General features: G+C 45.2%; 1 protein-coding gene and 1 non-coding gene across 6 annotated transcripts in view; one reads left to right on the top strand and one right to left on the bottom strand.

Moving 5' to 3' along the window:
• The first annotated feature begins 207 nt into the window (after window positions 1–207).
• The window catches only part of LOC1270888 (mpv17-like protein), a 171,894-nt gene continuing 149,085 nt past the window's right edge, over window positions 208–23,016 (top strand). For 3 of the 5 annotated variants that reach the window (XM_061640754.1, XM_061640755.1, XM_061640757.1), the window contains exon 1: window positions 208–398. The gene's annotated coding sequence lies outside the window, so the exon portion shown is untranslated. The remainder of the gene's footprint in view (window positions 399–23,016) is intronic. The other 2 variants (XM_061640750.1, XM_061640751.1) reach the window with 1 other exon arrangement.
• Trnaa-cgc (transfer RNA alanine (anticodon CGC)) lies at window positions 1,385–1,456 on the bottom strand. Its single transcript has one exon. It is a non-coding gene; the product is annotated as a tRNA-Ala (tRNA).

Genomic DNA, 23,016 nt, shown 5'->3' on the forward strand with positions numbered 1-23,016 from the left:
CATCGGTCTGAGGCAGTGAATGTCTTTACTCATCGGCACCTTTCTTGCTTGCTTGTCTGCTTGCTTGCCCTTGCCCTCAGTTGTCGAGGGAAAAGCAACATGATTGTGCAAATCGATTAACAGATCGCAAATTGATCGGTTCGGGCTAATGGTAACAGTGTTTAAAATGCACACAACACTGACCAATCCGCTCGACGATCTGAAGGTGCATGTTGCACTTTGTTGAGCACAACAGTGTCGATCGAACGGTTGTTTGGTGTACGTGTGTGAGGACGGTCGAGTTACAACATAAACTGCAGTATGGAAAATACGATTAGACTCATTTTGTTAATATTAAAAATAATGCAAAACGTTAGCTTGGAAGTCGACCATACTTGTTGCTAGTGAAGGACACTTTGGTAAGATATTTTTGTTATGCTGTTAAATGATATTAGTTCTTAGCATTCGCTATGGTTTAATAAAATGTGCAACTCCCGACAGATTCCAAATGTTTCTACAAGAGATTACAATTGCGTTTGCGAAAATTGCATGCAAAATTCCATAAAGAAACAACGTTCAAAATATGAAACCAAATTTTCTGCATAATTTTTGAATACGAATTACTTGGTTGTGAAACATATATAAAAGCTATTCTCACTCCATTCTTTCTTGAGCGGTAATGTCGACCTATTGATTACAAAATCGTTAGTTTTCAATAATACCATTATTTCAATGGATTTTAAATGTACTTTTACATCAATCTAGTTTAAAATTAAACAACTCAAACTAATGAACTAAGATATGAACTATTGGTTTTCGTAAAAAGCACGATTTTTTTTTTTTCATGTGGAGTATTGAGTGTGCGACTGTCACATCAAACAAAAATTGTATTTTTTTTAAACAGTTTTCTTGTAATGATACAATCTAGTGAACAAATTTTGTTTTCAACTGAAGAACTATGCGTATTTCGCTCAATGTTCTTTTTCTTGTTGCATTGCATACACTTTCATTTAAATTAATTAAAATTTAACGCGAACCACTTGGCTTTGAAAATACATTTGCCGCGACCCTCATCCATAGAGGGCATACATTTTGTAGACTTAGCTCAAAGTTGTAGATCAAAAATATATTTAAATCTTATTCTAGACACACCTGTTCAATAAATAATCTTAATTGTAGGAAAAAAGTTGAACAATAAGTACAGCAATAACCTTTTCTTTTTCAAAAGTATTTTTTTCGCGGACCACAGGTTGGAGAACACTGTTTTAGAGGATAAGTTTGAGTTAAAAATATCCTAGTCGTTGCCTTTCAATAAAAATAGCTATAGGATAGGATATGTATGAGCATTTAGTAAAAAACATGTAAGCGAGCCGATAAAAAAGGTATGCACAAACACAAAGTACTCTGGAGACGCCGGGGATTGAACCCGGGACTTCTCACATGCGAAGCGAGCGCTCTACCACTGAGCTACGTCCCCATCGGTATCTTACTGCTGCTTAAACGCATAAAAAACCTACGCGTCGCTTCCTACGTGCTTCTTCCCACCAACGACACATGCTGTTAAGCGCACGGGCACTTTTGCTCTCGTAACCTACCTTTTTCGCCCTCTTCTTTCGCGCGGGGCAGTAGTACACATCCGCGCGATACGCGCGCTCGTTACGTTCATTCATAACAAGCTAGCGGTGTCGCTGCACAGGGAGGGCGGTAGCAAGAGAAAACAAGGAGGACACACAACACAGTGCACGGGGAGGGTGGTTGAAGTTCGCGGTCCGTCCGTCGTCGGGTGAGTTGGGTTTGGACCGTCGGGGGTGGGTTTGGGTGGTGGGTTGGGCCGCGGGACTCTCTTCACTCCGCGTGGGGTCGGTTTATTTTTAGTCGATCGCTGTGAGGCGTTGTCGCGACGTTCTACTCTCTGTGTCTACCGTTCTTTCCGTTTGCTTTCCGCCGGCGTTCGGTCCGGCATCTGTGTGTGTGTGTGTAATTTCGGTACGATCAAAGGCGGAGCGCTTCGAACAAATCACCTTTAATTCATCCGGTTCCTATACGCTCCGTCCTTGGAGAAGCGAACAAAAAATGTCGTTGTTGCGGCAAGCGGAAGCTTTAAATCCCACCCTGGTGGTTCTTCGCATCGACACTAGAGCATGTACACACAAATGCACACTGCAATTGTTGGTGGACAAGTGGACAATTTTGCATGACCGTAGTCCGTCTACGTCTGGTATTGTGATTAGCAAACATGACGGTTTCGTCCCCTCAGACTGCCAAAAACCGAAGCTGAGCTTTTCACATCTCTCTTTCCCACACCACAACGGCTCCACACAAAATTACATCGCTAATTGATAAAGAACATGCTATTGTGCACTTCGGTTGTGGGTATGTGTGAGTGTGTGTGTGATGCACAAACTGTCCACGGCGGCCAACGAATCAACGGAAAAACGAAAAATTAAGCTCATTTAGTGTGATGTTCGGTAGACCTGAGGAACTGTTTTCCCACTCCTCCTCCTCCTCCTTCTCCTTCTCCACCAACCACCCGCTCCCTCGAACCAAAGGGGGTGTGAAGAACGTGCGCGTGGAATGGGGAGGCAAGAAGAGGAGATGGCCACGAAGCGGGCGGGTGCGAGCGCGCGCTAACCGAAAGAACTCATCACGAAAACGGCTGATTATCGCTAAATGAGTGCTGCATTTAAAGGCAGCAAAAAGGGAGGTTTAATTAGTTTTTAATTGCATTTTCCAATTCTAGTCGATGGTGCGTCGCCATCCGCCCGGTTTTGTTATGCTCGTGTTGACTCCTCGGGGGATAATCTCGGGGTTCGCACGATTTCCGAACGAGCGGCAGCGACTTAACGAACGGCATGTGAAGCACGGACTGAACAGATGAACAAAAAAAAAAACCCACACCTCCCCTTCAGTGCATGCGGAGTGGAAGAGGGAGAAGGAAAACCATACCCGGACAACCCGGATCGTCGTCGCAAGGGCCAATTTAAAAGGCCGACCGAATGGCAGCGATTAAGAAAATGCTGCAAACACCATCATTAGGAAAGGAACGAAATGAATGCGCTAGTGGTCCTCCTGGGGTGTTTGGCCGCCTTGGGTATCGGAGTATGTGTGCACGCGTGTGTGTTTGTGTGCGCATGACAATTGAGAGACCCTTTCCTCTCTACCTTTCACAGGGCGCCGAAGAGCGGAGAAACGCTTCAAGCATATAATTGCATCAACAATGAACAAAGCCCCGCGTGTGCGTGCCTCATTTTGCTTTAAATTTTATTAAACGAAGCAGCAACTCATTTTAATTCTATTATTCATCAATCCCGTCCGTGCAACGGGGATCAGCCGGAAACGGAACAGGCTCGGTGAGTGAACCCCGAGGGGGACTTTTTCTGATTGGAAACACTCGAATTGCAATTTTGTTCCATGTTCTTCGCGGCGAAAAGAACCGAAATCATTCGGAAAACCTCACTCCAACCTCACCCCGAACACATCAACAATATCGACGGGCGGCTGTCAAGCGGCGCTCGCAACTGGGTAATAAAAATAGAAGACACCGAAGCGAAAAACCAACCGAAAAAAACGAAAACACAAAAACCAAAAGAGAAACAATCTCTCCGTACCATTTAGGGGCTGGTCATAAAATCTAGCTAAAATTGGCTATAAATTCCACCTTAAATCGGCACTTCTTCTCGGGGGCCCCAAAAGCAGTATAATCCTCTCTCTTGGGCGAACGATGGCGTCGCACACACACCAACACACACACTCACTCCTTTCCTTGGGGCTGGCTGGCCTTTGGCTGACTTGTACCGCGCTGCTTGCCAACCCATTTCCGTGCTTTGTTTTGGATGGTGAAGAAAATTGCTCCTTAGTTTTACCAAACCTTCCGTCCCTCTCCCCTGCCGCTCCAAATTGCTTTTGTCTCTGTCTGTGTGATTTTCCTCCCCCCCCCCACCACCCAGTGGGAGGAATCGTTCGTGCAGATGCTTCACAGGGCGGCAGTTGTTTTTCGCTCGTTTCATTGCAATATTTGCCATTTTATGTCAATTGCTGTTTTCGAAACAACGACTAACCGCCCCACGACACCCCGGTCGGCCGCCAGTCCCTTTTTCCCTTCAATGCGATCGATTTTTCGAGCGAGGAAAGGAAAAAAACAGGGCCATCAAACGGATGTCGTTAAAAATTGCAAGAGCCAGCCGGTCGGTTCTATGCTTCCTCCCACTACGACCACCCTCCTAAGTCCCCCCATCCCCCCCGCCACTTGTCTGTTGGTTCCCCGGTAGAGCATTCACGAACATTTTAATTTTTAATGCCTCAAACTTTGGCCGTCACATCCCTCCACCCCCCGATTCGCTGTTTTCTTTTTCTTTACTGGTCGTTTTCTGTGTCACCTTTGGCGGAGCTTTGGTGCATTTTTCTGACACCTTCAGGTTCGCCGTCTGTCGCTCACGTTTCACACGCTGCGAGAGGAGGAGGATTTTTGCGATATCAAACACGGCAAAGTTGTGCAATTGAAGTTTCATTTCGCGAAACAAAGACATGGCACATACAGACGAAGCAAGGGCAAGGTTTGCCTTTGAAACAGTATTTGTCACTGTGTGTGATTTACAGTAATAATTGAAAGTGGAGCCCGTTTGAACCCCGTGCAGCGCGTAACCAAAGTCATTCGAGATTGATTGAACGACCCAACCTCCTGGAATGGCTGGCTTACGCTTTCCGGCGGTGGTGACAACGGACTACATCTTGGGATTTATTGTTTTTTGCTCCTTTCAGGCGTTTGTGGCACTGGCAGTCAATCGCGCGCGGGCCAAGCGTAACGAAGGTATTAATTCCGGGGACAACCACAGATCCGAACGATAAACAATGCGATTAACGGCTTGGTTGTAGAGTAGGGTTTTCCAATCCCTTTCTTTGGTCCCTGGGTTTTGGGTCTGGGGCATGCGGCAGGTAAGGGACGCTGAGATTTAAAGCAAATAATACCCTTGTATGTATGAATATATTTCTTCCCTCTTTGTTTGGTTGCTTGGAAAGAAGATTCATCGCCCCATTCGCAAAAAAAAACCCATTGTTGTCGGCTTTTAGGAACTCTTCATATAAATATGAGCCTGCCAGACGTCACGTCACGTAGGGAGAGAGAGAGAGTGTGTGTGGCACCGGGAGGTAAAGAAAGTGGCATAAAAGTTGTAAAGTGTTGTCCCCTCGGAGGGGGGGAAGATAGTCACGTAGCAGCAGCTCTCCCGGGCAGGCGGGAATGCGGGCCAACGAAAAAACAAAAACTCAAGCAAACGATACCCGGGGATCGAGAACAATGGAACCATAACACATTTTTGCCGCATTATCTTTTGCCCATGGCCCGATGGGCTCTTCGGCATCGGTTGTGTGTGAGTGTGTGTGTGTGTGGTGAAAAATGCCACTTCCAAAACATCCCATGCCTGTCCCAAAATATTCAGATCGCATCAGAAACTCGAGCGTCGAACCGATTTTCTAAGGGAAACTGCAACTGTGCCCACCGTTGTGCTGTTGTCGGTGCACAGTGAAGGTGCGATTGAAAATCTATCATTAATTTTCTTCCTGCGCTTCCTGCCTTTCTGCAGAGAAAAGCGGCCCTTTTGGCACTGCAGGAATGCCCGGAATGGAGGTGGAGAGAGATAAAACTTCGCCGAAGAAAGAATTTCCGTCGTACGTGCACGGCACGGAGCAGCACCAATAGGGCGCACATGGCACCTAGGGCCTTTTTATCTGCTCAGTATAAGAAAATGGACCGAACCAGACGACCCAACCATGATAATGTGTGTGTCTGTGTGTGTGCAATGCTCGTTAATTCTCTCTAATTTATCACAGACCATCTTGAGCTTTTCTTTTTTTCCCCATTCCCGTATTTTTCTATTCCTAGGCCTCCGCTCTGGAGCATCCGGGTCGTATCCTCCCAGTCTCGTCTAGAAAGAAACGAAACGATCTCCGACTGCTTTTCATGCTTTCCATTGTTTCCGCGTTTCATTGAGGAAAAGAAAAAACCTTGATACGGTGGCGAAGCTGCTCTAAAATTGCCCTCAAGGATGTTTCCTCCATGCCATTTTTTCGTGCTCCTAATTACAGAGCAGTGTGGCATTGTGGAAACGTCGCCGAAGCGCTCGCCCATCGATTAATGGTCCCATTTTGGCACGGTTTCCGATTCCGATGCGAACGGGATGGGGAACATTGCTGTGAACAGCTGATCGAGCGATGGGTTGGCTTGCCGGTTATTAAATGTTTCCTTCCCGCACAGTTTGAATAAAGTTTTTTTTTCCGCTGTCCAAATCGAAGCGGACATGATTTCACTGCGCACTGCTACAGAGGCGTGCACAATTCGCTGTGAAATGCATTACCAATGCTTTCCCGCCGGTTGACGCGCGATTGTTTAATGGCTTATCGAATCGCAAAAAGCACAGACACACACACACAAACACCCATTTCCGATGCATGCTGGTGTGGCATTAGCGAATGCAATGTTGTCATGCTCGATTCGATCCAGCACTGCATTGCAGCCGCCCGTGGGGTGTGTGTTTGAAGGCCGCGTGTGTTTTCGTTTTCTTGTGCGCGATCACGTGCGGTGATTGTGCGCGAGCAAAAAGAAATGCACACGAAGGACGACGTTCGGGGAGAAGGCATCGGGGCAGGCGGTGGTGTTATCGTTTGGGCCGCCACCGCCCGCCGGCAACAGATTTCGTGGAGTTTATTTTTACATACACACACTGCCGGCAGCCGAAGATTAAGGAACAGTTGGACTGGCTTTGTTTTTCGGAACTATCGCGAGCATTCACACACACGAATTGGGGACACAAAATCAGCACAGGCAAGAAACGGGAAGAGAAGTAGCGTTGATAATGATTACAAGGTTTTCGGATGGATGGAGGAACCATAACCACATGCCGCCAGGCTACCGCCAGAAGAATGCAACGCGCTCGATCGACAAGGGCACACGCTACTTGATGGCAAACATAACGATGGCTGCGGGAAAGGAAAAGTAAATTGTAGGACTTGTTATGCTAGCTCAAGGGGAAGGAGGGGTTGTGGTAGTAGGGAATACAACGTATTCCGATAAACAATTCATCCATCCATCGGAATGATGAATGATTTAATTTCATGCGACTCTCCTGGTGGCTGTGATTTATGTTTCACCATCGGTTCGTAACGCTCCATACACGAGCTGTCCTTTCATGGCCGGGGCCCCACTGTGCAATGCTACATCGTGTGTGTGTGTGTGTGGCGATATTGCATGGCCGCTCTGGGCTGCCTGTGCGGAAAGTGGTCCCTTTCCAATTGGTCAACAACGGGTGGGCAACGCACCGGGCACGCGGTGACATAATGGAACACGGGAAAGAAGAAAGCGCAGTTCTCGAGAAAAAGCCCTAAGCCACCCATCGCGCTTGCTGGGGCAAGCATCCAGATCGGGAAAGGCAAAAACAAAGGGCTAAGAAAAGCTAGTGCCCGGTGTGGCGCAGAAAGAAAATGCGCCGCACAATGCGGATCGCCCGACGGGAAGGGAGCGTAAAGACCAATAGCAAACTTCGCTCCGGAACACAATAGCTGAGCCATGGTGAGTGTGTCGGCGAAGGATAAATACGACGGGGTGTCGAGCGTTGAAGATTATTGCTCACCGGTGTAACACACACACACACATACACATAGACGATAACGGATCTCGACACGGAGGAAATATGGTAACGAGGGCTGCTGGGCTGCTTACAGTGCACGACAACGGCGATTGCATCGGGGATTGAGATTGAATGCATCTTTTCACTTTATCACGGTTCGGTTGAGGCCGATGTAAAGTGATGTGTGCCTGGCAGCTTGCAGGCAGAGTTTGGTGCATTTCAGCAATCGCATTAGTTCAGTGCATTTCAATAGGGATTGCCGGGGGAAGATTTGCGTACACTGCAGGAAGTGTGTAATTACTTCTCTGGGAGATGAGATAGCAACTAATGCAAACAGATTCGTTGAAAGAGTACCCTGAAGTACCCTGAGTAGCATAACATGCAGTCCCTTTGGGTTGCAGTAAATGTGTATCTAGTAAAAATCCAACAATTCAATATAACAATTGTATGATAAGTTATTGGTTGTTAAGTACCACTATTTCAAATTTCGTTAGTATATGTAGTATATTATATCATGGTATGAATAAATTAATGAATTAAAAGGCATGTAGCAACTGTGTTGTGAAATAGAAGAATAAGATGCATCTCTGTTGGATGTTTACTGCTCTTAGTCTTCTATTGTCTTTATTGGGAGTTGTGTATATTTGCTTATTCCAGTACGATCTTGTACATTTGGACGTACCCACGTGTGAAGGACACATGCTATAAGAGGTATATAGAAAATACAGACTGATTCGACTTACGACACAAGTATTATCATGTTTGACAGGTTGGTCTTGGGCATCTGCACATAGTTCCATACGTTTGTCTTTGTCAGTTTTCGTATACTTAAACATTTCGTATACAATCAACGATGACTTACTTACTTACTTACTTTGCTTATTCTATGCTTAAAACTGCCTTGTTTTTAATGAATCTTTTTCTTCTTCTTCTTTGGATCAACAACCGTTGTCGGTCAAGGCCTGCCTGTAGCACTTGAGGGCTTGGCGTTCAGTGACTAATTGATTTCCCCCCATAGCAGGATAGTCAATCCTACGTATGGCGGCACGGTCTATTTGGGGATTGAACCCATGACAGGCATGTTGTTAAGTCGTACGAGTTGACGACTGTACTACGAGACCGGCTCAATGCGTTTTTTAATGAATAGCTCATAAAATTAAAGATGCATTAAAACAGTTGATTTCCTTGTTGTTATTATTGTTATTATTATTTTAAAATGTTATTATTTGTTAAACAAATGTTATTATTTTAAAGACTTTTAAGAAACATTCAGAAATAGATATCCAATCAATTGAAGGAGTTGTTGATGTCTTATAGAAGATGGTTATTTATGATTGCTGAAAAGTTAAGAATAAAAGTATAGCACCCAGGTATGGGTAAAGAAATTAGTTTACTTCGCAGAATGTTCCAGTGATACTAAACTGTGCCTTACATTACATACATTATATAAGTGCCATACAAAAATGGTATGAATCGATAAAATCTATTCTTCATCTCATTTCGTTTGGCTGAAGTTCTATATTATAATGTATACTTTGTGACATATAATCAGACTTATTTAGGATCATTCAGGATCACTGGATGATCCTTTATATTGAATAGTTTGCAAAACAATTGTTGCCACTTGTTATAAAGCACATTTTTTTACCCAAAAATGTTTATAATTAAATTTCGTTGTTACATAATTAAATTGTTTTAATAGCTCTACCTTCTTCTTAGAATGATTCAAAACCTTAATGTTTATATCGCAAAATGTCAACATAGGTAATTCAAAACATTTTTAAATCTGCTGGACTTTAAGTTTAGCAACCTAGTTTTGTACATAATATAAACTTTTAACATTCGACTCTCCGATTTACCCATTTTCAACACATTTCTCTTGAGAAAACTACACCGTCTTGTGAAGTTAAAGCCATCGAAGTTAAAGCTAAACATAGTTAGCACGGTGTGATGTGTACGTGTATCACTTCGCTTTCTTCCGACTGGCTTGAGCTCTTAGGATTCATCCTAGCAAATGATAACGACATCCACATACACATACATACACATTGACACAATGTAACCAACCACCTGAATCTTATGCTTACGGCTTCTTCCGTTTCTAGTGCACTTCGCATCGTTCCGATACGTTCACCCTCCGGACAGGACGGCCGTCTCCCCCATCGCCTCTGCGCACGGCTAAGAGCAGTTTGCTTTAACTCTTTTCACGTTCGCAACTCGGAAGGAAAACGACGGTAGCTGATAGTCTTAGTGCGTCAATCGAACCGTTTGCCCGAGGGTTGTTGTGTAACTTCCCTGTCCCTCGGTTGGCAGGGGCCGTTGGAGAACCGGCAGAGCAACCTGCAGCACACGCCGAATGTGCTTGTTCGTTTGCTTTTGTCACCTTCCGGATGGTCCCCGGTGTGCCGTACGGGGTTTCGTTCGATTTGTTCCATGAACCCCTCCCCCTACCCTCCCACCTCGTACAGCTTCCGGTCTGCGAGGGGGAACATCTTCAAATGGTTGTAAAATAAATAGGAAAAGTTTTCCCGCTGAACGCGCACAAAAAAAAAAACGAAAACTCGAAAATCGTTTCGATCTGGTGGTCAGCAGACGTTTGTGCCGTTTCCTTCGCTTCGAGCCATTCTCTCCATTCCCCCCGTCCCGCCGCGTTCCCAACCAGAGCGGTTCTGGCCGCGTGACGAAAGGCACGTTAATGAGATTTGTGCAAAACTGTAAACACAATCTGTGAAATCGTGTTGTTTACCCTCGGTAACGATAATCCAAACAGGGTTGTGGGGAGTGAGCTGTGTGGCCCCGGGACCAAGCGGGAGGAAGGCGGAGTAAGCAACCCTCCCGATGTTGTTATGGGAATTATCCGGTTTGTTGACCACGGCACAACCAATATCGAACCGATGGTCGGTTGCCAGGTCCGGCGCAGGTCGGGTTTGCCTGCACCGGAGTACAGCAATGAGCTGGCAGTAGGGCATACAGACGGGCACATGACATCGGTGGTTCGTCCTCCGACGTCGATGAACTTTGACGTTCGGGGTCCGGCTTCTTCTTATTATTTTTTGTTGTCCTAGCCATGCCAACACTAACATGCTGGTCAACGGATACAATGTGATCGTCGATGGCAAAACATTCATGGCTGTCTTCCCAATCGTGTGCGCCTTTTTGGTGTGCGGGAGAGCGTTTTCTTGCGAACCGGGTGAAGTAGCGTGTGACTAATTGCGATCGTGATGATGATGATGATGATGTTGTCTGCTTCATCGAGAAAACGGAGAAGTTGCCATTTACTACCACTTAACTGAACCCTTCTTCCCAAGCAACGGCGAAGGAGACGACGACGACAACAACGACGAGGCGCTTCTTCACGACCAGAGACACGTCATATGGCTTTGGCTGTATCTAGTGTGCTTTTTTGGTCTGACTCAGAGATGCAAGCCAAGTGCCAAGTTAGTTTCAAATTGCCCACTCCTGTCGAAGTAGTTCCGAACTGCTGACTTCATTAGAATTCCAGTATCTTCTTATTAGATCATTGCACACAGCACATCGAAAATAGTGAGGCTCTACTTGATTCAACTGTTCATAGTCTCGCAACAGTTCTTTGGCTCTAGTTTACGACTCACAAATAGCAACCAAGCACCATTAATCGTTTTGCCAGATGGAACAGATAAAGAATCCCAAAAACATAACCAGAAACCAAAAACCTAAGCTCTATTCAGCTCGTTTCTTGTCTGTGATGTATTTCTATTGATTGTTGCTTGATAGTATGATGGCCGCTACACGTTGCCTAAATTTCAATCAATCAAGCCTGCAAACTCTCCCTTGCAGGCGCAAAACATGCAGCAGAGCACAACTCCAAAACCCTCTGGGATTTTAATTTTCCAATTACTTGTTCGATAATGCCGCGCCGTGACAGCCATCTGGTAAACAAGCGCGTAGTTTGATTTATGCCCAGTTCAGGCTCTGCTCGGATGGATTAAAGCGTTTCAATTTATCAATAATCCTTGGAGTTGGGAATGAAATCGGCTGGGGCTCGCCGATTCGGTTCGCTCAGTTCAATTTTGGTCAAAGCTCACGAAATCCAATTACTTGGTGAGGATTGAAGGTTGAGAATTGGGGAGAGGGTAGTGCTCAGGGCCGCACTCGCACAACCCTGATTGACGAGCCTGTCAAATCTTTGAGCTGCAAGGCAAAGGTCAGGCGGATTCGTGTTCGTGTTGGACCACCAAACCAAGCTACAGCTGGTCGAACTCGAATTGGAACTAGCGAACGGAAGAGACACACACGCACACAGAGCTTGTTACGTGTTGCAAAATATAAACCTAAACCAATTACAACGCTTTAAGGGAGCTAGAGCGATGGCGATGTGAATTGTGCCGGCGTTTACATGTGCGTTACGAATTAGGTGGCAGCAGTTGGGGTAATGACAGAACAAACAGGCGTGCGTTTGCTGTTTCCGAGTTCCTTGCAGGGAAATGGTATGCGGCTCGTGTCGGATAATCGGGCCGGCTAAGGTCTAATACTGCTACTGCTGCAAGGTCAACCTCCAGAGTTCCTGTGTTTCGGGTGGCGTGCTAATGAAGCGATCCAACTCAACTACAACGCAACAAGCGGTGTGTGCGGCTTTGGATTTTCGCGGAACGATGTCTCCTGCGGGCGGAGAGTATGACCCGATGCTATACCGTCGTCCGATCGATGACTATTAGTTCCCTGTGTCCCCAATTTACGAGTGCGAATACTCCCGGTAGTCTTGTATAAGTCTATGATGGGCTGTTCCGTGTGTCATGTCGTTCCATCAGCAACTCAAATAGCCATGGACAACCGACAACGACAGCGCATCCGGTCAGTTGCACTGGGTTCGCCCTTACAGCGGTTTGTTCCCATAAATATAGCGAGAACTGGTCATTTGCCGGACGAAACTGCTCGTTTCTGACCATAGCAAGAAGGCAGTTGGGATAGCCAAACAGCACCAACAAGTTTATTTGTGTCTGCGTCTAGTTGCCGAGAAGCGTGGCAGAGGGTCTATGAAGTGTTGGGAATGTTTTTGCATCATCAAGTTGCTATTTTAAGCCTTGGGGCTGTTCCAGCGGACTTGAAATACTCCAAAAACACTATTACAACTTCTACAGACTGTCAAAAAATTGTCTCCTCTCTGCTACTCACCATCAAACTAATTTATCGAAACGGTTCTACCGGCCACGCCATTCGTTCGCTCTCCTTCACGCTAGTGGATAACAAATTGCTTTGCAAACAAACCACCCAACCCAACCCAAGGAGGTGGCACGATGATGTCGTTGATGTCGTTCGGGTCATAAAGTAAGTCCCAAACAAAACAAAAAAGGCACCAACCCGTACAGGCACGTTTTCAATCGTAACGAGAGGTTTTTTTTTCGTACAGGGGGGGAGGGGTTGCTGGCAAAAGCGATGGCATAAATTATAACCCACCTATATACGTTACGGAGGAAACATGAACCCCGGTACGTAATCTGAATGCCTTCGAGGGAGGACGTTCCGTATCCTGTTCTGTCACTGGCAGGCGAGCTGTACGGGGCCGGACGGAAGTTGGTATTATTTTTCTCTCTGTTTGAAACGTTATCGGACTCGGAGTGGTATTTTTGTGCCCTTTTTCAGAGTGCTGGGTGTCACAATCAACGCATTGTCTGGGTGAATGTTTTTTTTGTTCCTTGCGTTCGCCTTTTCCAACGGCTCAGCTGTGAGCAATCGATCCTTTTGCGCAGTGTGTGTTATGGAAGGATATTTTGGGCACTGGGTGTATGTGTGTGAGCATGTTTTTTTTACGATCCTAGCAAATTGATGGCCTTGTTTTTGATTTACTGTGCCCCGTTGTACGTACCGGGTAGGTTTCCCACTTTGTGACGTGTGCTGCTGAACAACCGTTTTACTGATTTCGTTCGCGTTCGTTGCGTTTCATTCGTGTTGGCGGACAATTTTTCCTTCGTACCTGTCGTGCATGCCTCCTTTTTGGAAGCGTTTATTAATGTTTGTAGAGGTAAGTGGTAAAAGAATTTCGTAAATGGAATGTATAAATCGTACTCTGCTGCCCCGTGGCAACGTTATCAAAGTCATGGAAAACAGAACCACAGCAAATAATTACCGCACGATAAGGAGAAAGAGAGCAAACGTGTCAAACGTTGTTCAGGTCAGAATGCCAACGCAAGGAAACATAAGCAGTAAGGGCGAGCATTATTTTGGAACAATGTGTGAGCAGATTTTGAACGAGTTTTTCGACCTACACAATCTGATTGTGTTTTGATGCATTAATAAAAATGGTTTCCATTTCCAACATGTAGCACATGTTTTGCAGCAGCTCTGGAACATCAGGCACGATCAGATCAGCTTATACCGGTGCTGCTGAGGGACCTGTAAGCTCACGGAGCAAGATTTACGATTAGACCTGCACGAAACGAATCCGAAAGACGTTTGCCGGTAAAGGAAGGTGGCGTTGCTGGGACGACAGAACAATGTTTACGATATTTTCCACTCACTTGGTACAAGTGTGCTGCGAGATTGCTTTTGGATTTCAACCACCCCAAATCCGATCCATCTATCGTATTGCCCAGCACCCAAAGGCAATGCATGAGGTATGTTTTGAAAATGCATTAACTCAGCTCAGTGTGCGTGTTTTTTCTTCGTCCTTTATACAATTTTCTGCCCTTTCCTCACCGTCCCTTCGTGCCCACAGACCACGAGCGGCAAACAAACCTGCACCCTGACAGAATGGGAGAAAACGATGACGAGATCCGAAGGAATTAAGGACTTTTGGTGCGTTTGTCGCTTGTCGCTCGGTGCACAGGCACAGCAGGCCTGGCCGCAGACGCACAGATGATCATATTTCAACTAGACACCAACTCTCTACGAATGACTCGCTCGACTGCTCTCGGGCTGGGATTTGGTTTCTCTCTCCTACTGCAGGTTCAGTGGGACGCAGTAGGACACGACCAACAATCTTTATGACCTACATCTATTCGGAGGGATTTTTGCTTTTATTATTACAGTTTTGTTTGACGGTCCTGACATATGGACGTGATAAAGCGTTTGCTTGGGATGCGAGGGCAGAGAGGGAAGGGAAAAAGGACACCAGAAAACGGCAACCGGCGCACAGCGGAGGTGTATTATTCTTGGGACGCTCTCGTTAGCAATGTATCTAAATCTCCAAATGATGTGTGGATTAGTCTCTGCGGCACACCAGGATACTGGGACGGTTTGCTGGAAATGGGCAGAACATTTTCCGTGAAATTGTACGTTCGTGACCGTGGGCAATGGGAGTCGAAATGTGAGTAGATAAGGATTGGCCATACGTTTGTTTTCGGGCTTTAACATCGGTTGCCGGAGAGTTGATAAATAAGGTAGGGTAACAGGAAAGCTTTTGTTTATCATTTGCGCTCAGTTCATAAAAATTAAAAAAAGGGAATGTGATGAAGATTTTGTCCTGCCAAATATACGACATACTGCATAAAAATGGATTGACAGAAGTATTTTACAACAATCGAGAAAGAAAGAAATTTCTCAAATAAAGAAATTGAAATTGAAAACGTCATTTCTTTGTTTTTGGGACTGTGGAGTAGATGACTTTTTTTTTAAATGATGCCATGCTGATAGTTCTCTTTTTTCTTTTTTATCTTTGTCGTCGTGTTTCGTACTTTGATATCTGATTATACACAACTCTGTAAAGTAGATCCAACGTGTTAGAGAATGTTTTGTTCAATGGGAATCACAAGCAAACCCATCGTCGTATGAACGTATAGCTGATGAGCATGTAGGTAGGTTTTAACGCTTGCAACACAAGATAACTTATTTTAATTTCCATAAACAAATCTTCGAAACAGAGTATTTGATATAAGCATTACTTAAATGTTAATACATAAAATGGTTTAATGCATTCTTACTGAACAATGTTAAAGCCAAAGGGCTTTGAACATACTTAAACAACCATGTACATTAAAACAAATGAGTTGCGCTCATTTGCAATGAACATGGTGTTATGGCCAGTTATGGGTAAAGTATGTGTCATACGTGAAACTCTTTTTTTTCGTGAATTTATTTATTGCTTATATTCAATGGACGTAACGTCTAGTTGGACATTCATTATCTTAAGCTTAATTTATTTTTTTTATCGGCCTTACTAAAATCCTACTAATATTGCCCTCGAAGTCCAAAAAAATAATAGTTTGGAAACCAGCGCTGTATTAACTCAGCTCTACCTATTCAAACTTCAGGTTACGGAGTTTAACCACAGGATTGAGTGAACTAGCTAGGAGTGGACTGCTTGCAGGCACATCGGATCTCTAAAGTCTCTAGCGTTTATACACGAAACTTTTTATACATTTACAAATGAAGCTCATGAAACGTTTTATATGTGAAGCTCATTCGCGAAAAAAAGATTGGTAGAAGACAGATAGTATCCCCATTTATTTGCATCCTTTGCTAAATAAGTTAAATTTAATACATAAAAGCAAAGTATGTAACAGTACCTTTAACAATGAGCTCTCGTCGAACAGGACCGCTCAATAAGTTGATTGCAAAATCAGACGAGGCGAAGGGTACCGAAAGCAGCCGCACATTTGCCAATGCGGTCATCAAAACACAGTCCCAACAGAGGGACGCACACAGGCAAAACATCTCGAGCCTGGGGCACAATTTGGTTTGCGCATAGTTGGCATGTTTTCTATGCATTTGCATTTCTGTGCGGATTGATTACAGCTCCGACCCGGTAGCGCACCGGTGTAGACCACAGTAGACCCAACCCCAGCTCTGGTTCGCTGAACATCATCCGATTTCGATGCCGTAGCTCTTTAGTGCTGCTGCTGCTGCTGCTTCTGGTGCTCTAGATAGTGGCACAGAAAAAAAAAAAAAGGTTGTATCGACTGGCAAAAAGGTTATAAGAAAGCAACTGCAATAACAGAGCCCGGTTTTGCGTTGCAACATGTATTTACAGTCATTTCTGTCGGAACCTCTATAAGTATGGCAATTGGATTCTGTTGGAAAGCACTGGGCGGAACAAAAAAAAAAAAAACAAAATGCCCCGCAACACAGCACACGGTCACAGTGTGCAGTTACGTGGTTTTATTTTCAAAACAAAAACCATTTCGCTCCAAAGAAGGCACTGCAAATGTAATAGAAAAACACAAAAAATCATTTTGGAAAGTACCAAGCTAGTAAAAATATTGCTCCGAAGCTCGTTTATCATTTTTCTGACTGCTCACTATTTTCTGAGCCCTCGTTCTGAACCGAAACATCCAACCAGGGGCGCGTGAGATGAGACGAGGGTCTCGTCACAACAGCACAACCGCAGCAAAGAAAACGACCAGTTGTATCCTTGAACGTGACAAGAAAAGACATTGGCCGTACAGAATGAAAAAGCATTTAGTGTACCGCCAGCCGAAAACCCGAGCATAAATGGAATCATTACTACGCCAGACGGCAGACCAGCCAACCGCACCAGCAGCAGCAACAGCAGTCCGACGGCTGGATTGAGTTTCCATTGAGTGAGTGCGCTGCTTTCTAGGACGACGATGGGTTTGGAAATGGTGGGCTCTTGCAATGGTTGCAACATAACCGCAAGTCCATGAAAACGAGCGATATGCACGTATCAAACCCCACTCGTTCCTCCCGCACATTCACAGCGGTTGTTGATGGGTTGCTGCTGGTACTGTGGTTTTTCCTGCCGCATCATAACCTTTCATGACATCCCAAAGTCGGAGTGAAAAAGCATCCGTTACGGGAAAGAAAGAAAAAAAAAACCATTCGAAAAAGCATAATCGGAGACGAAATCCGACCACCGTCGGTGCAGTGTGTTCGTTTGATTGCGAATGCATAAAAATAGTTTGCCGTTTGCGTTTTTAGGCAATTTGGTTCGCTGCCACACATCACATCACGCCTGCCGGTCCTGTCTTGCTGCAACTTCATCCTGCTCCCCCACTAGATGCATCCTGCCCATTTGCTGCCCTGTCTGTGTGTGTGTGTGTGCCGAGTGGACGGACGGATTGCGGCAAACGATCCGAATCGCCATTTTATCTCGTCGCGTTGTCTCGTGCAATGTGCACTGCTGCTGCACGAGAAGCGAAGCACAAAAACCACAAAACTCAACCCCTGTGTTGCTGTGCCGTTTGCTTCCCTTTGATGCTGCCTGTGGCCGCATGAATTGTACCCCTACCCCACTCTTCTTTTCTCTTCCCTTTCTCATCACATTGCCACTGCCCGCGTCCAGTTGAAATGTCTTACTTTGCCGTGCAAGCGCAAAGCCGAACAACGCCAAACGACATCGCAGCGCGGTGAATGCGAAAAACCGGGTTACGTATGCTACGGAGAGCAGAGTGTTTCCCTTCCCCCCTTCCCCTCATACTAATGCCTAATGCTTTGCTCGATCGATAAAACCGCCCCGCATCGGATCGTCCGTCGTCGGTAGCTGCGAGAGATCGAATTCGCCTCCCCCCCTGCGCGTTTTCTAAAAAGCACGATCCTTCGTCAATCGTAGCGCGTCGATTGAAATTTACTCACGTCTTGCAAACCGTCCACCGACCATCGCCACACCATCATCGGTTCACGACATTTCGCCCAAATTCACGGCACGGACGAAATCGAAATGCTATTTAGAATATTTGATGAGTGACATAAAATTCCACTTCTTTGCCACGGACCCGGACGCGAGCGCGATGGGGAAGATGCGGCTATTTGGCCACGGTGGAATGCGAAGCCATCGGATTTTCGGCATTTCATTTTGGGAATGGGCGTACAACGTTCCTCAATGGCGGTACTTTAGGCAACGTTCCTTGCCGTCGTCGACATTGTCGTTGTTGAATCTTCAAGTGCGGCAACAACGGCACCGGCGGTTTTTTTCCCCCACGCCACAAGGTGGTTCCTTCGCCCAGGTACGGGATGGTTTTTGACGAAAAACGTTTGCGCATAAGTATGGCAGTTTTAGCAAGGCGGTCGTAAAAAAAAGCAGGCTTCCACGTTTTTGCACCCAAGAACGCCGTCACGGTGGCGGAGAATTGTAAATCATAGCACACCGCCAGGAGCGTCTCTTTAGCCTGGCACAGATTATAGCCACACAGGGGCGCGGGGTGTATTTATGCTATCGTATGCATGCTCTGCGTGTGATTTGATATTTTGTTACGCAAACGCGGTGGGCGTAGTGTAAGTAACGGGGTAGCGAATAAAATATATTGGAGAGAAGCGAGTTTTATACCGACACTTAAATGTGGAATGGTTTCGTTTTTGATAGGTAAAATCCGCATTCCAAGAGATTTGTTGAGTGAAGCATTTCATGGTGACGGCTTCAAAATGATTTTATTCGTTATTCTCGGCATTATCGTGGGGTCAGGGTCGCGGCAAACACTCTATACAATGTTCAACAATACGTGCAGCCCCGAAAATCTAATATTGTACAAAGTTGTACTGAGGTTCAGGCATTTTAAATCATTGAAGAATTTTTAGAACCTAGCTTGTGCACAACTATCAAACTCCAATATGGCCAAATTGACAATTTGGTATGAAATATACTTTACAGTTATTGAATATCTCCAATGACACATTCCGAAATTTCACCTTTCTTACTTAATCCATTAAAGGGTTTTGTCGATTTTTTGTAGGTTTACCTTGGTTCCCACTAACGAAACTACCTATGTAGTATCAATACTATTATTCCATGAGTCGGCAGATAAAATGTGGCACCTCTATCAGTCAAAATTAAACTGTTCGTTCTAAATGTTAACTTCGTTCAGATGCGTGCGCGTTTGAAAAACGGCACTGCGACAAGACAAAAACGGGCTTCGTGCGGCAGTTTTTGGACTACGGATAAGCCAGAACAATTTCTTGGCACTATAAGACAACAATTGGAGCATCGAAAGAAAGACCCCGGATCGGGACGGGCGACGCTGCCGAGCGACAGGAAGCTCCAAAAGAAGCAGAAGCGGAAGATCATGAGAACCAGCTAATACCAGCGAAAAAGTACCTGAAAAAACATCAACATACTTGTCAGGATGTGGAAATCGCGTCCACTGGTTTCGCAGTGGCAAGCAATGACGCCACAACTCGAAGTGATTGTTTGAGAAGATTTATGCTATTTGTGCTATCTTATGCTTGCTCTACGTGTGATTTGATATTTTGTTACGCAAACGCGGTAACTAACTGTCTGAAAATCGATGTAACACGCTACTCAGCGAACCAGCCTAACATCCTCATAGCTGCATACCATGGAGAATTTCTGGATCAACCTGAAGCGTAAGATCTACTTCAAAAATTGTGTCACGAAAACTGAGGAGGAGTTGATTCATAAAACCAACGTATAACTCAAAAATATCCCTACACGCATGTCTTTTATATGTCGTTTATATGCATTGTATATGCAAATGTAATTTGTTAAAGACCAAAGACGACTCGGACATATATTTAATGGTACAGAGCAGTGCTCCGCAACCTTTTTAGGATCGCGGACCGATTGGCTTTGAAAACACATTTGCCACGGCCTACATCCATTGAGAGCATATATATTTTTTTGACTTAGTTCAAAGTTTTTGATCAAAAATATGTTTTAATCTTATTTTAGACATGCATGTTGAAAATTTAATCTTAATGGCGGGGACAAAAATGCATGATATGTATAATAAGCTTTCCTTTTTCAAAAATGGCGGACCACGTCTGTTAAGCGAACCACAGGAGACCGCTGGTATAGAGGATACAAAGATTTATATTATGAAGTTACGTGTTTGTTTTAGTAGCTTTTATGTTCAAATTATCGAGTATTTGTATTGATAATGCTTATACCAACGCCACTCTGCCAACAACATCTCCATTAAAATGATTCAGCCTTTCCATTCTAACGGAATTAATAAATAAGCTTACCATTAAATACTTAAGCAGAAATCGTTTCATCCGTAATCTTACGACCCAACCAGTATGATAATTCTGGTTGACAAAAACAAAAATATCAATTTCATTAGCGACGTCCGCAGCTGCCCAATCGTCGTCAAACGCAACATCTACCGACGGCAAAATTCCACTTCCTTCGTTAAATTCGCTAACACACCCGGGTAATTGCGGGTCACGATAGTTTAAGATGCTATCCGGCACTGCGTTGCCTTGCTTCGTGCATTTGGCCCTCGGGAGCGGCCGCAAGAAGTATCTCTAATCAACGAAGTCGTAAACGTGACGCGTGTGAATGGCGTTTGGCCGGTATGGCAAGCCAACCCGTGTACAATTTATTCGCCACTCCTTGAAACTGTTTCCCATCCGTCGAAGGAACAGTGTGCGCCGGCACGTTTTTGCGGCTGCTAAAGTACTCCTAAAGGAGCGCCGAGTGTAAGGGTTCGTGTTTTTTTTCAGTGAAGAAACTGGTCGTCTTGTCGGTTGTCATTGTTAACCGTTTTGGTTTGCAAGCGAACGCCGACCACCGGACGGACGGAAAACCGGACGTTCGAGCAAAGATACTACTGATTACGCCCTTAGAGACCTCCGTCCCGTGTTCGGTTTCAGGCGGTCGGCACCAAAACCCTTGCAAAGGTAAAATCAACCCAAAATAAAATGAGTTAAGAAAAAGCTTTCCGTAGTCACGATACGCACAGTTGTATAAATTTTACGGCTCTACGCTGCCTGTGCTTGCGTACACGCTCTGCACACGTTGGACAGAATCTAGAAGTACAGGTATTTGTACCAGTTTCTAGTAACGTTTGTCCCTGGGCCTTGAGACTCGCACACTATCAAACGAATGTCCCAATAAATGGACGTTATTTATTTGATTTTCGTCCAACATTCTTTCATTGATTCGAGAGGCATATTTTGGATCTCCGGTGTGTGCTGAACAACGGCTCATCCATCGATGGGATTGCGAGATATCGAAATGAAGAAGAAACGACAGCATAACGCAGCACACAACGAGCCTAACAACTAAAACAAACGAGCAAGGCAACATTTGTTTGCGCGAGAAAAAAAAATCGATAGCACCTCCGCACTTGGAAGGTCTGGTCGGTTATCAGCTGTTAGCATACGGTTGCAGACATCCCGTCCCAACGTGTGGTATTGTTTTAGGTGTCCACAAGTTTGGGAAATAAAGTTTCGACGGTCTGCGTCTGGGTTTGTTGTTGATAACTGGGGAAAACCTCGGTTGAAGAGATTTGAGTTTGCGTCACCGCCGAACGATAGGTTGGGCCCAGCAATGGGATTGTTTGGGTAGAGATGGTTTGTACAAGTGACTAACATGTACAGAAAATGAGACATGTATGCGTTCTGGAATTTTCCTTTGGTCCGAAAAGAAGTAGAAGCTTCATGAGAAATCTAAATAGGGGAAAAGTTCGTTTACAACATCAAGCAGAGCTAGAGCCTAATCAATAGGATTTGTCACATCCCAACTAGACTCTGCAAAATGAACTGTAACATATAATTTAATACAAAATCTTTAGCAATGAAATGAATTGTGTAAGGGTTTCCAAGAACCTAAACTAAAAGAATATTAGTTACTTAATAAACTTGTGTTAGAATCATTGCGACATTAATTAATATATAGCAATGCCAGCTCAAGGTAACAATGAGTCGCCTCTTTGGCAGTTTCCTGTATCCTCAATGTGCCATACACATCACTTTGCTTACTCTTTACGATCGCTAACAAGAATGGTCCATCACTTGGGCATGATCATATTTCCATTGAGCGCAAAAAAACGACCGTTAAGTGTCTTCCGTTCGTTTTCGTCCAAACGATGAACAGTACGAGCGGACAGCCATCAAATCAAAACGGCTTTCGCTTGTCCCGTCACCTCTCTCGATGCACGAAATGATGGCGGAGATGGTGATAGAAAAGCAAATGCACAGAAACCCGGTCCGACCCAAATCAATCAGCAAACAGCACACTGTTATAACATCTGTCCCGTCCAGCGGCCAACAGCAAAGCGTTTGCAGCGCGACGATACACGTACCGCACGAAGCAAGAAGCAAGTAAAAAAGTCGTGTTTGTAGATTTCCCTCACAAGCAAAACCGAAAAACTCTCGAGTGTCCTCTTCCGGGCGTGTTGATGGACCCACGCGTACCCACGGTTATCAGCTCATCAGGCCGTTTAAGTTGAAAGCCGTAGAACCACCACTTGCCACGCACATCGTTTCGATAGTCATCGACGTGAACCGTTCGACGGTACGGTAGGGCTGGGCGTGTAAGTACGAGCACAAACTACGCACTAGCCAGCCACCGCCAAGACACGTTTTGCCACTCGGTGCCACTCGGTGTGCATGATGGTTCGTCTATGATCTAAAGCCCCCGTTGGAAAAGACGGAAAAAATGCCCATTTCTCCACCCACTGCCGGGGCGTTTGGTGTTGCAGTGCTGCGTCTGGCCAGCCGGAGCAAATGCTGAGCACGCAGCCGATGTAATTCCGCTGCCTTCCGGCGCGGCCGTCACGGTTTGATGTTTTCCCAAATTTTATTT

Source organism: Anopheles gambiae, chromosome 2 (assembly GCF_943734735.2).
Source record: "Anopheles gambiae chromosome 2, idAnoGambNW_F1_1, whole genome shotgun sequence".
In the NCBI taxonomy this organism is placed as follows: domain Eukaryota; kingdom Metazoa; phylum Arthropoda; class Insecta; order Diptera; family Culicidae; genus Anopheles; species Anopheles gambiae.